Source organism: Centruroides vittatus, unplaced genomic scaffold, assembly GCF_030686945.1.
Source record: "Centruroides vittatus isolate TY-2023 unplaced genomic scaffold, ASM3068694v2 contig_347, whole genome shotgun sequence".
NCBI classification, from domain to species: Eukaryota; Metazoa; Arthropoda; class Arachnida; order Scorpiones; family Buthidae; genus Centruroides; species Centruroides vittatus.
The window spans coordinates 687,932-701,150 of NW_027122171.1; the positions used below are offsets into that span (position 1 = coordinate 687,932).

Sequence of the window (13,219 nt, forward strand, 5' to 3'; positions counted from 1 at the left end):
TTATAATGTAAAATATTTAATTAAACTTAATAAATTATTTAATGTTAATTTTATACAGAAATTTAAAAACCTTTTATAATTTGTTTTGTTTCAAACTTATAAGTATTTTATTAAACAAAATAATATTCAAAAATTTTTTTAGGGTATATATCATAAAATATTTCAGGTTTTATTGCACAGTATATTGTACAGGATAGTTATAATTAAATTTGTCCTACTCAGACCTATATAGAGCCTGTTCTCTTTGATGTATTTTGATGAAACTTGGTATATACATTATATGGACCATGGGAAAAAGGAAAATGCAAAAAAATAATTAGTTCAAATCTCTACCACTAGGTGAAAAAATGGTGCATGAAGAACAAGAAACACAAAAGGGAAACATGCAAAAGTTTCTATTCATGACATTTGTTCAATATGCAATCCATTTGTATCAATCACATGTTCAAAGCACCTTACAGCATGTTCAACAGTGGCCCAATAGGTTTCTTGAGAAATTGCAGCAATAAGGCATGTTATGCTTGCTTTCAATTCAGACAAAGTCCGTATGGTTGGGGAGATATCTGAAAGATTGTATCTATAGAGGAGGCATACGAAAACTTTAAGGAAAAATCCTGTAAAATAGACAACATAATTTGTTCATGTAAAGCTGACAATCGGGAACCTTTTATTGCCAATTCTTAACAGTCAAATCCACTCTCTGTCAATTACACTTATGAATTTCTCCAAATTCTGATTTCCAAATAATCATCTGTTTTCATGTGGGAATAGATTAAAACTTATATCGTGCTCCCGTGTGATTTTGGAATTTCAATCTGGAACTCAATTCAAAAGCTTTGCTTTTCCTATTGCTATTCATCTTCACTCCTGACAATATACAAGAACGATTCAAACGATTCAGATAAAATACTTATGTTTTTAAATATGAGAGGGTAAGCATCCACTAAAAAATGCAAATACATGATTCACAAAAATTATTAGTAAAAACGCAAAGAATCTTTTGCTCATGCGTATAGGACAACCTAAGAATTTGAAGCTGTGATAAATGAATAAAAACCTCGTCTTATATGTGAGTAAATATGTGAGTAAGTATGGTATACACAGTAAACCCTCAATTTATAAGGACTAATTGGGGAAGCAATGTTCACTATTTCCAAAAGTCTGTTAAACTGAATATATTTTAAAAATATATAGTAACAAACTTAAAGTTTTCAAGATATTATTATGATGTATAAGTATTTGTTTGCTCAAAGAACTTCATAGGACATGGCTATATGGATCACTGTGAAATACACAAGCATAATGGTTGCATTTGTTAATGCTGAATATTCAGCCAGCTGAAAAATATCACAACAAAACAGCTTGTAATAAAATATTGCCAAAGAGAGTTCATCATACTTTAAAGATTATTTTAAGATCAATGGAGACATTTTCACAACAAAATGTTCGAGACACATTTGTCTTATTTTTCAAGTTTAATCTAAATATAATTTTAAAAAATATGATGTTCTATTTAAAAAATTTCGACTTTTGGTCTAGATAGCTCATTTCTGGCCAATGTTGACTAGTTGAAAATATCAGCATTTGATACAGCATACTTGATTTACTTATCAAAATTTTAGTTTTTTTTACGTAACTCACTTCCCTTCATTTTAAAAGAGGGTATATGGGTGATCTATGTTACTCTGTATATGAATGATTTGCTATTATTTATATGAGAAATTATTTATTGTGGCATCGTCACAATGCTAGGCTGCAATTTTTTGTCACAATATTCTCAATTTTAGTAGTGCCTCGCCCCTGTAAGTCATACTTTTCCTGTTAACAATACAGTCATGCTGGTTATCTAACACTATTCAGAGAAAATTTTTTAATTAAAATAACATGATTTTCAATGCAAACTGGAAGTTTGTATATAGTTAGTTGGGGCCTCCTAGGCTTAAGCTTTTCATATCTGGTCTCATCTTTCATCTATCTAACTCAGTTCTCCAGATTAAGGATGGACAGACAAACATACAGATACCAGTGGGAAATTATAGAGGTCTACAATTTTTGAAAAATTACAGCCCAATTATTTAATTAGAAAGGTATTAACTTTGTTGTTATACATGCACATAGTATGTATTTTTATAACAATCTTATTTTTCAGTTTTATAATGTTTCTGAATTTAAAATTTTTGCATATTCTTGAACTTAAAATATAATAAAATGCCTTTAATTATATTAATATAAAGTTACATAAATAAAGTAATATGATAAGACACCAAAAAATATATATATTATTAAATTTAGTTTTCAATTTTTAAATATAAAAATATCTGAAGCCCTCGTTAAATTCAAAACCTGAAGATTCTAAAATGGAATTGTTTCATTTTTGTGTTGCCACGGATAGTTTTATATGCTCTAATTTAGAACTTTTAGAGTATCAGAGGATGAAACCAGAAAACTGTAGAAGTTATTATGATTAAATTTATGACAACTTCTTAACTCTACCAACTTTTTCATTTAGACTTTAAAAATTTATTAATAATTCATGAAGCTGCTTCAAGCTTAATTAATAATTTATAACTTGATGTTCTTTATTATGTCAAATAAACCTTCATTTTCAGCTATCGACCCTCTTTAGAAACTGTCCAAAGAAAATGTCCTACATACTGTTACTTCCGGAAAGTTGAAAACTTTTATTTTATTAATTTCAATACAGATGTATTTTTATAAAAAAGTTAATTGCCAATAAAAACAAATAATATAAAATAAAAAAATTATAGCAAAAAATATGAATTATAATAATTTATAAAAATATTTAATGATTGACATTGATACAAATGACATTAGTTTCAAAACACAATCTTAATTTATCATCTTTTATGCACATTATCATCATTAACAATAATACATTTCTACATTTTTGAAATTTATTTTCAGGTGATTATTTTAAATTTTGGTATTATAAAATTGAATTAAACACATTGATGTCAAATTTTCTTTCAAAAAACATTAATAATTCTTTGGACACGAACAAACAATGGAAACGCAGACTGCAAAACTGCACTAATTACTATAAATAATCAGGAACTTCTATATCTTAAGTAAATTTCTAGATAAGTTATTAAATAAGAATGATCAAATGAATAATACAATATATGATTAAATAAATAATATAAATACCCAGAACTGGAGTGAAGTGTTAAGGAAATAAATAATAGAATATATAAGATAAAGAATAATGAAAAAAAGCAACATCTACCAAACTCTTAATTTCTTCAATTAAGGTTTATTCAATCTAGACACAAGAAGTCTTATTGTAAGAAAAAGTTATTAAGAATATTTTTACCTAATTTATCATTTAGTTGAACTTTAACCCTAATAATTGTACATGTCCTTAAATGAATAATATAAATAATTTAATTTTTTATTTTTTATTTTGTATTTAAATTTTGGAGTTAATAAACAAAAGTACAGTACATTTTTATCAGTAAATACTTATTGCTATATAGAAGTTGGAACATTGAACACAAAGAACAGAGCATTAGAATATAAATTCTAATAAAAATATCATTTGAAATCATTTGCTAACAGTAAATGATTACAAATATGAGAAGGTACCAATTGGTAAGAAGTGATATTAAATGGTAAGAAATGATAAATCCTTTGCAATCATTTACTTTGTAGAAGAGAATGTTAAATGTTGGAAAGGATATGAATCATTATTAAATGATCTTGTAATTTTTTCATATTTTTAAATTCTGAACACATGATATCAATTGACATCAAATGGTATCATTTGGCAAATGTTCTACTTATCGACAAGAGTATGCTGATTATCAAATTATATGATACATTAAAAACTACTTTGTAAATTGATTTTGATATATTTGAAATGCAAAGTAAAATAAAATAAAATAATCACTAGCATACTCTTGTCAATAAGCATGTGGCAATATGCCATATTATTGTACTGTACATATTTTCGATATAAGTTTAATTTTAAGTTTTCTTTCTTCTTTGTTCTCCCCTTTTCCTTGAATTTCAACTAACATTCCTTTTCTACAGGTGGGGTAACCCTTTCTAAGAACCACATGAACAATGGGAAGTGAAGGCCCTTAGGCTACTGTAATGGATAAGAAGGGGCATTCTTGGGTAAGGCTCTGGGCAAAGGAGACATGTGAAAGGTATGCTCCTGCTCGTCATCTAGAAGGACAAAGGAAGACAAAAATGGCCTGACAAGGAGAGAAAGGGCTTTGTGAACCTAGCGAGGGAGACAAATGTCCCTTGTATATGGAGGATCATTGAAGAGAGCCAAAGAAAGATCCCTGAGAAGCAAGATTTATAGTGGTTCCCTGCCCGAAGAGCATCAAGACCAGATAGAAAAAACCCAGGTATTCTTTATAACCTCCTCTTCTATCAAACTAAAACCTTTTTGTTACTCTTCCTTTCCTCTTTTAGTTCATAATTTAGAGTAAGTACTAGGTTATAAGAGTCTGTTTTTACTTATTGTTGTGAACAGTTTCTCTTGATTTGTATTTACCCGATTCCTTACTCCAATTTTGGATATTTTGTAACACTCAGAGTTGGAATCCGAAAAGAATCCTGTGCATTAATAATCACGTGAAAAATAAATAATTGTTGTTATTTATTTGTGTACTGCCTTTTGTCGATCATTGTACAATCACATAACTCTCACAAGCAGAACATTTGCCAAATGATACCATTTGATGTCAATTGATATCAGGTATTCAGAATTTAAAAATATGAAAAAATTACAATATCATTTAATAATGATTTACATCAATTAGTTATATGAAATTCACCCCAAAAAACATTAACAGTGAATGAATTTGAAGGAATGCTTAATGGACCATCTAAATGCAGAGATTGAGTCTGTTACCAACATGTTTAAATAGTAGAGACAAAGACATCCTTCTTCTGTCTAGAAATATCTCCTTAGTCTTTCACATCAATTACTGCCATCATTGTGCATCTTTTCTTGCTTGTTCACTCTCCCATCTTCCTTCCTAACTGACACAGGCATTCCACTTTCATCTATATCTGAGGATGGTCTTTTAACCAGGTCAAAAACATTATTTGTGGATGAATTTGAACAAATACTAAAGGTGCATTAATTAATTCAGCAGATCAACTAGAGTGGTTAGTTCATCCCTGAAAAGCCATTTCATAAATTGAAACCAACTGATATCATTTGAAAATGAGGAAATTATATTTTTACTAGGGAATAAATCATAAATAAAAAATAAAATATATAATAAATCTCTTGTTTCAAAGTGTATGTATTTTCATCATGAATAATTTAATTTGTAAATAAATATATCAGATTATTAATATCATAGTTTCTTTGTTTAGTAATTTTAATATAAATTTTATCATAATTTTTTAAAATTAGAGACAGCTTTATGTATATTGCATTCTGTATTATTGCATTATATAATTATAACTTTATTAATTGATAATATTTTACTTCCACTTGGAAGAACCCATTATAGAAAAATTACAAACTATTTGATTACTTAGGACATCAAGTTCAACTGTTATGAAATTTTTTCATTCAGCTTAAATGGAAACATTGATTGCTTGGCTTGCCTAGGGCTCTGGATATTTGTGGCTACATTTTATTCACCGTAACCTTAGATATTTTTCTGAAAGAAAATAAATTTGGCCATCACCTAAGATTCACACTATATTTATTCATTAATAATTCTATCACCAGTAACTCTTTTCTTCAAAAACAAATTCTTAATGCATTTAATATTTGTTAGTTTATATTGAATTATGTTTTAAATAATTGAATTGAATTATATTTATTAATTAATAAACAGGTATTTTTTTTAAGTTTAAAGACACTCTCTCTTAAACAATATATATTTTACAACAGTATTACCAATACTAGATATATTTTTTTCTGTTTACAAGTCTGTAATTCTTTATTGATTTCTAATGCAGACTTATTTTTGACTGTATATCAAGAATGAGGAGGTATATGAGGTATATTAAATTGCAAGTAACAAAGGATGTATGGTTGGACTGATGTCTACTGTTAAATCAGGAGTATAATTCTTGATTGTTGTATAGTATTTAACATTTACTGCTGTCTTAGTGTCCCTGAAGATGGATTGCAGGAATCTAAAAACATTTGGAAAGATGGAATAATATGTGATTTAAACTCTAAAGAAACAGTTAATAAATATTTACTTTAATAGTGGAGTTAGTTTTGTGTTAAATATATAAATATCTCTTTTTATTCATTTTTCCTTATATTTCTTCTAAAAAAAAGTTGATAGAATTTTGAAGATTAAACTACTTTGTCAATTTATAAAAAATTTCCTTTTGACAATATTATTGGGCTACAGTTTGTAAAAATTGTAGACCTATAAATTCCACTGCTTGTCAATCTGTCATTCCTTAATTTTGAGTATCGGAGTTAGGTAGATGAAATAAGTAGACTTAAATAAAAACTTCCAATGCAAACCAGAAATCACATTATTTCAATTCAAAACTTTTCTCTGAAAGCAGGTAATAGATGACCAGCACGGACTCTATTGTTAAAGGAAAAGTATGATATATGGGGGCAAGCCACTACTAATTTGTGGTGGAGAGCATATATTTTAAATTAAATTAATTAAAAACATGATTAAAAATTGCAGCCTAGCATTGTGACAGTATCACCATAAATAATTGCTTGTTTCTTTTAATTTTTCAACAGATCTTGTCAATTTGAAAGTAAATCTGAGAAGAAAAGAGAACAAAGTTTCTTGTATAGCAACTTATCAGTATTCACAGTCTAATAAAATGTTTCTTAAAGATTATTTAAATATAATTTTGTTCTAAAAGTATTTTAAATAAAATTAATTCAAACAAATAATCTGCAATTAAAATTGAGTATTATGTGAACCGAAGTTCTAATTAGGATTATTTTATATAGAAGTTTCGGTTTAAAGTTACAGTTAATAGATTTCAGGACCCTGGGATTAGAACCTCACAGGCTTCTGTGTACTTTCTGACCATGACATTTTCAATTTATCATATTTTTACCTTCTCTTTATGTACTTAAAATTACATAAATTTATTGTCTAGACTTCATACTTAAATTCTTATAAAATAAGTTCTGGTCCAACCCTCAATACAATCCAGGACCCTAGGGATATAGCTAGTGCTGGCAAAAGCTTATATGGGAACTGGAGTAGAGTATGTCCTTTTTATCTTTTATCTTTTTTTTTTTTGGAATAAATGAAATATTGTTTCTTTATTACTAAAAAGCACAGTCTTAATGATTGTGTTTTTGTTAGTAAAAATAATATTAATTTGTATGGATAGGAACCACTACAGGTCTCTTTCTCCAAGCCCAGATAAAAATCTCCAGCTTTCTCTCTCCCTCTTGACAGCCCTGAAGGATGGAAACAACTCTTCACAAGCATCTCAACAAGAAAAAAGAAGAGCTTTGATAGGTGGGTTTATAGTAGAAACTTTAAAAGGTATCCTGAATTTCAAAAGTAAAATAATAAATATTAGAAATGATGAAACTGTCAAATTTAATCAAGAACAGGAAAATCATATTCTTTACTCATATTCTTTGGTCATATTCTTAGAGTCATTACAGAATCATTTGAAAGGGAAAATGGAAGATGAGAGCACAGAAAAAAAATCAGATGATTTGATAATATACATATAATGAATAATTATCGATAAACTGCAACCCAACATTGTGACATTGTCACAATGTCAGGCTGCAGTGTTTAATCATATTTTTAATTTATTTAATTTAAAATATATGTTCTCCACCTCAAATCAGTAGTGGCTTGCCCCTTTACATTGTAGTGCTCCGCCACTATTTGTTCGTTTTTTTTTTGTTTATTTGTATATATTGTATATCATTAGACTTAACTTCGCGTCACTGTATCGGGTTATTATCGCGTTATTACTGTATCTAGTTATTATCGCGTTATTGTGTATCGGGTATTATTTTATCGCGTTTTCTTTGTAACGGGTTCTCTTTTCTTTGTTTCGTCATTCTTTGACGACACGTGTCCCCTTTTGTTCCACCTTTGGGGGATGCATGCAAAAGGGGCCTTGGATTGGTTGCCGAAGGATCACGTGGGAGACGGCAACAGCGAACGATATATATAGAAGGTCCTGAGGTAGAAGGGCACCTTTTTTCCGGATCTTTGGAGGCCGAACGCTGTCCGTTGTGGAAGACCTGTGTCGAGCACGTGAGTGAGGATCGGGGAGCCCCGGAGAACAAAGGAGAAGTGTTTCAACAATCGAACTCCATCGGAGCCGTAGGAAAGATTAATGAACTAAAGTGAATCAGTACAAACGTAGGACAGTCCAAGGTACAATCCTGAACAATTATATTTTTCTCCACGCGGGAATTTTGTCAGTACACTTGAGGCTGGAAGGGAATTTGTATGTAAGTTTTCTTTGTTCACCAGTTGGTGTTAGTTATTAATAAACACGTCTTCTGTAAGCCGACTTCTCTCTCCCTTTTTTTTGTTAGACTGGTAGACTTCGGTCTAACCTCAGGTGCTTAACAACATCATAATTTTCCTTTAACAATAGAGTTGTGCTGGTCATCTGTTAGCTGCTTTCAGGGGAAAAGTTTTGAACTGAAATAATGTGACTTCCGATTTGCATCAGAAGTTTGTATATAGTTAATTGGGGCTTCCTGCCCCCCTCTCTCTCTCTGCATGCAATATCAGAAATCCTTACATTGGCGAGCACCTGGTGCAGGTTAATAAGTGGTTAGTAAGGTGCCAAGGTGTATCCTGGAAATTACAACCAGAGTGGTTTCCCGTTGCCTTCTCTGGTGTGTGATGTTACTTGAGGGGAAATGCCTTCCGGGAGGTCTTGTAAGGAAAACTGGTCCCTATTCACGTGTTACAAATATGGAGAAAACCCAGAAAACTCCATGTGGCCAGCTCGTTTGAGTGCTGCGTGAACCTGTGACCGAACTCCCAGTGTTTAGCGACAGAACCACTTAGCCCCACTGGTGAGCTCCTCCTGCCCCTAAGGTTTCCATATCTAATCTTGTTCTTTCATCTATCTAACTCTTTTCTCAAGATTACAGAAAGACAGATGGAAATAATTTATAGTCTACAATTTATTCAAATTGAAGCCCAATAAAAACTGGGCTAATTTCTCCTTTTCTTCTTATATCTTCTAACTGAAAAAGTTTACGTCAGGAAACAGTAGTCAATCTACATGAGGACAACATGATTAATTGACTCACCAAAAACTCCTTTGAATTAAATTAAATTTATTTTTAAAATTCATCTATCAAACTATCAAGGAAAACACTCATGAATTATTGTGAGTTCTTTATTAAATAAAAATGATTATTACAAATCACTGTCAATTTTTTCCTTCTATTTAATAGAGAATGTCATAATTGTTCACAATCAGGTATATTAAAAGCTTATTTTCAATGACTTCTGATTTATGAAGGAATTAATTTAAGAAAAAAAATTTAATTGCAATATTTAAAAGAAGAATCAATTAACTAAATTATAAAATCAATAAGAATTATTCAACATTTTGTATTTCTAATTCTTATCATTTTGAATGTTTTTCCTGACAAACGATATTCTATTTTAGAGTATTCACTTATTTTGTCTTTATATGTTTAGAAAGCAAAAATAAAATATCAAATATATGATAAAATTTGTTATATTTGAGGTGATTTTCTATCACTTTCTTCATGAAATAGCCTACAAATAAAGGCCAATGCTGTTAGTTTCAATTTCTCCTGTTTTAACTATATTTAAAAAAGCAGATAGTTTCTTTTCTTGGAAATTTTTAATATTTTTTAAAAAAGCATTTAACTTATCAGAAATTTGTGTAAGATCTGGTACAATTTTCTATCTTATAGGAATAAAATATAGCTACTTAAGGAAATTAAAGTTTAATTAATGGAGAATCTTTTCAACTTTTCTTTGGACCAACTTCAGCAAATGGCAGATGGGCAGATTGGCAACATTATAATCCTTGTCTTGGGTTCAACACCTTGATCACTGTACAACAGTCAAAATGTGACAAAATAACTTTGGTTGTCATTGTTATTTCAAAATAAATCTTCAGTGTATGGAAAAACCTATTCATGGTATACATTCCCACTAAACCAAAACTAAAATGCAAGATTTATGATCATAAGTTTATCACAAAGATATATTTCTCCTCATTTTTGTCATCTCTGTGATTGATTCCCTTTCTGCTCCTGTTTCTTTTTCATCAGTCTCATCACCATTATTGTCTAGTCCAACCAGTTTTGGGATTATAAAAGAAGGTAATCATAGCTCACACCTGTGAACATATGGAAAGTCCTCCCAAGGTAGCATATATGAGATAAATGACAAAAAGAAAGGAAAATTCTACATCAAATTGCAAATTAAAATGGCAGACAGATACAGTTTTTTATAAGATAAATTCTTAAAATACCATATTTACTTGTGTATAATACGATCTCGCATGTAGGACGAGGTGTGACTTTAAAGATCAAAATAAAGAAAATCAGATTTATTAATATAACTTTAATTTTATTTCATTTAATCACAAATAAAATATCAAATGAATGTAAATGAACACATTGTCCCACAAAACTTACTGGCATTTTAAACTTTAAGGAAAAATATTGTAAAATTGACAACATAATTTGTTCATGTAAAGCTGGACAATCGGGAACCTTTTTTTGCCAATTCTTAACAGTCAAATCCACTCTCTGTCAATTACACTTATGAGTTTCTTCAAATTCTGATTTCCAAATAATCATCTGTTTTCATGTGGGAATAGATTAAAACTTATATCGTGCTCCCGTGTGATTTTGGAATTTCAATCTGGAACTCAATTCAAAAGCTTTGCTTTTCCTATTGCTATTCATCTTCACTCCTGACAATATACAAGAACGATTCAAACGATTCAGATAAAATACTTATGTTTTTAAATATGAGAAGGTAAGCATCCACTAAAAAATGCAAATACATGATTCACAAAAATTATTAGCAAAAACGCAAAGAATCTTTTGCTCATGCGTATAGGACAACCTAAGAATTTGAAGCTGTGATAAATGAATAAAAACCTCGTCCTATATGCAAGTAAATATGGTATATCTCAGCTAACTTGCTCCCCTGTATTTAATGTTATAAATACAGGGAGCAAAAGTAGGTATACAGTTGAGAATCTGAAAAATACAAATGTTTGGTGTTCATTATTATTATTTTTATTATCTTTTATTAGTTCGTACTTATTTCTCATTTAATTTGTACACAAAAAATAAATGCTTTTTCTTCCTATTTTCTCCCTGTATGTTTTTTCCATAATAAACTGTATACCAACATTTGCACCCCCCCTGTATACTGTATATTTACATATATGCAATAATTTACCATCATCACTTGAAATATTACAAATTATGTTTATAGCATTTACTACAGCACTTGTTAAATCATTAAAACTGTTATATACTACACAAACATAAAGTTATTTTAATATTTTATACTTATTGAAATATTTAAGAAAGTTAAAAATTATTTGAAAAATTTTTCTTAAAAATGAAGAATAATATAATATACATAAATATATTATATTTAGCTTATTATTTTGACAGTCTTTGTTGAATTTTAAGAAAAAATTCCTTGCAAAACTTATTTTAAAAACATTAAAAATTGTCAAAAAAATCAGTTTATAGAAAATTTTTATTTTATTATTTCTGTGTTGTAAAATATAAAATATTCAAATAACTTCTGAAATATTTTAAAAATCAACTTATCATACAATAATGTTACATCATAAACAGAAAGAAAGTTTCATTCAATTATTTTTATTTATTTTTTAATAAATATTTTTTAAATTTTCAAATAATATCCCTTTCTTCATGAAAAGAACTAAATTAAAATTTAATTTAAGTTAATCTAATTTAACTGTTTCAAAAAAAAAAAAAAGAAATTAGCAACATTGAAGTTTAGAAAGCATATTTTAATTATTATTATTTAAAAGAAGATACTTTTCTTTGTTAATTAAAAGAGAATTTTATTAAAGTAAATAGCAAAAATTTTAAATTAGATTTTGAAGTTAATTTAGAATGATGAATGAATTTGTTTTTAATTTTGTTAAATGTAATTAAATTGATGAGTTTAGAATATAAACAAATTATTTTGCAAATATACATTTTCTTTAAAACTTGTATATAGTAATAATCATTATCATCATCACTATACAATATTTACAGATAAATATTCATTATTTATCCAAAAATAAAAATAAATATCTTTGGCATTCTCGTACCTTTCGGTAGCAAGAATTAATATCATGATGCGAGAAAGTGGAAGTTCACTAGTAACTACTGTAAGATTTTACATCATTAATCCATTAAATTCAAATTCTATTATAGTAATTAAAAAATTTATTTTCTTTAACTATTGAAAACAGTATAATTTATTATTTAAACTGAAAGTATGTGTTTTAAAAATTAAGCAATTCTTTGAAGAGAGTATTCTAATGAGTTAAATAAATAAGTAATAGCATTTTTCATAAAATTATTACATTCATATAGCAAACTGAATATTTCAGGAAATTATGTAAGTTTATAATGTCATTGGTACATATATAAATTACAAGAAGAAAGTTTGTAAACAACAGATGGATAATTTTTCTTTCAACTTTAATCCTGAACTATTACATAAAGATATAATTAAATAAACTAAAAAATTTTTTAAATCTAATGAGCAATTTTTTTATTGTGATATGGTCACAATGCTGGGCTGCAATTTTTAATCATTTTAAATTTATTTAATTTAAAATATATGCTCTTCACCTCAAATTAGTAGTGTCTTGCCCCTGTACATCATACTTTTCCTGCTAGCAATGGTCCATGCCAGTCATCTAACTCCTTTCAGAGGAAAAGTTTTTAATTGATGATGTGATTTCCACTGCAAATCAAATGTTCATATACAGTCAATTGTGGCCGTCTGCTCCTAAGGTTTCTGGCCTCGACCTTCACCTATCTAACTCCATTCTCAAGATTAAGGAAAAACAGATAGACGGACGACAATAGGAGTTTATAGCTCTACAGTTTTTTCAAATTGTAGCCCAATTATGTATGTTGAGTACATTAATTGAATAACCTAACCTGAGTCAAACATGCATTAAACTGGAGGTAAATCCAAATTAAGATCAAATTCTTTAATGAACAGTGAAGGATTTAAAAAAAACAAAC

The 13,219-nt window shown here is 28.5% G+C and overlaps 1 protein-coding gene across 1 annotated transcript in view; it reads right to left on the reverse strand.

Annotated features, from left to right (window-relative positions):
- The window catches only part of LOC136974302 (serine/threonine-protein kinase D3-like), an 86,901-nt gene that overhangs the window by 47,561 nt on the left and 26,121 nt on the right, over positions 1–13,219 (reverse strand).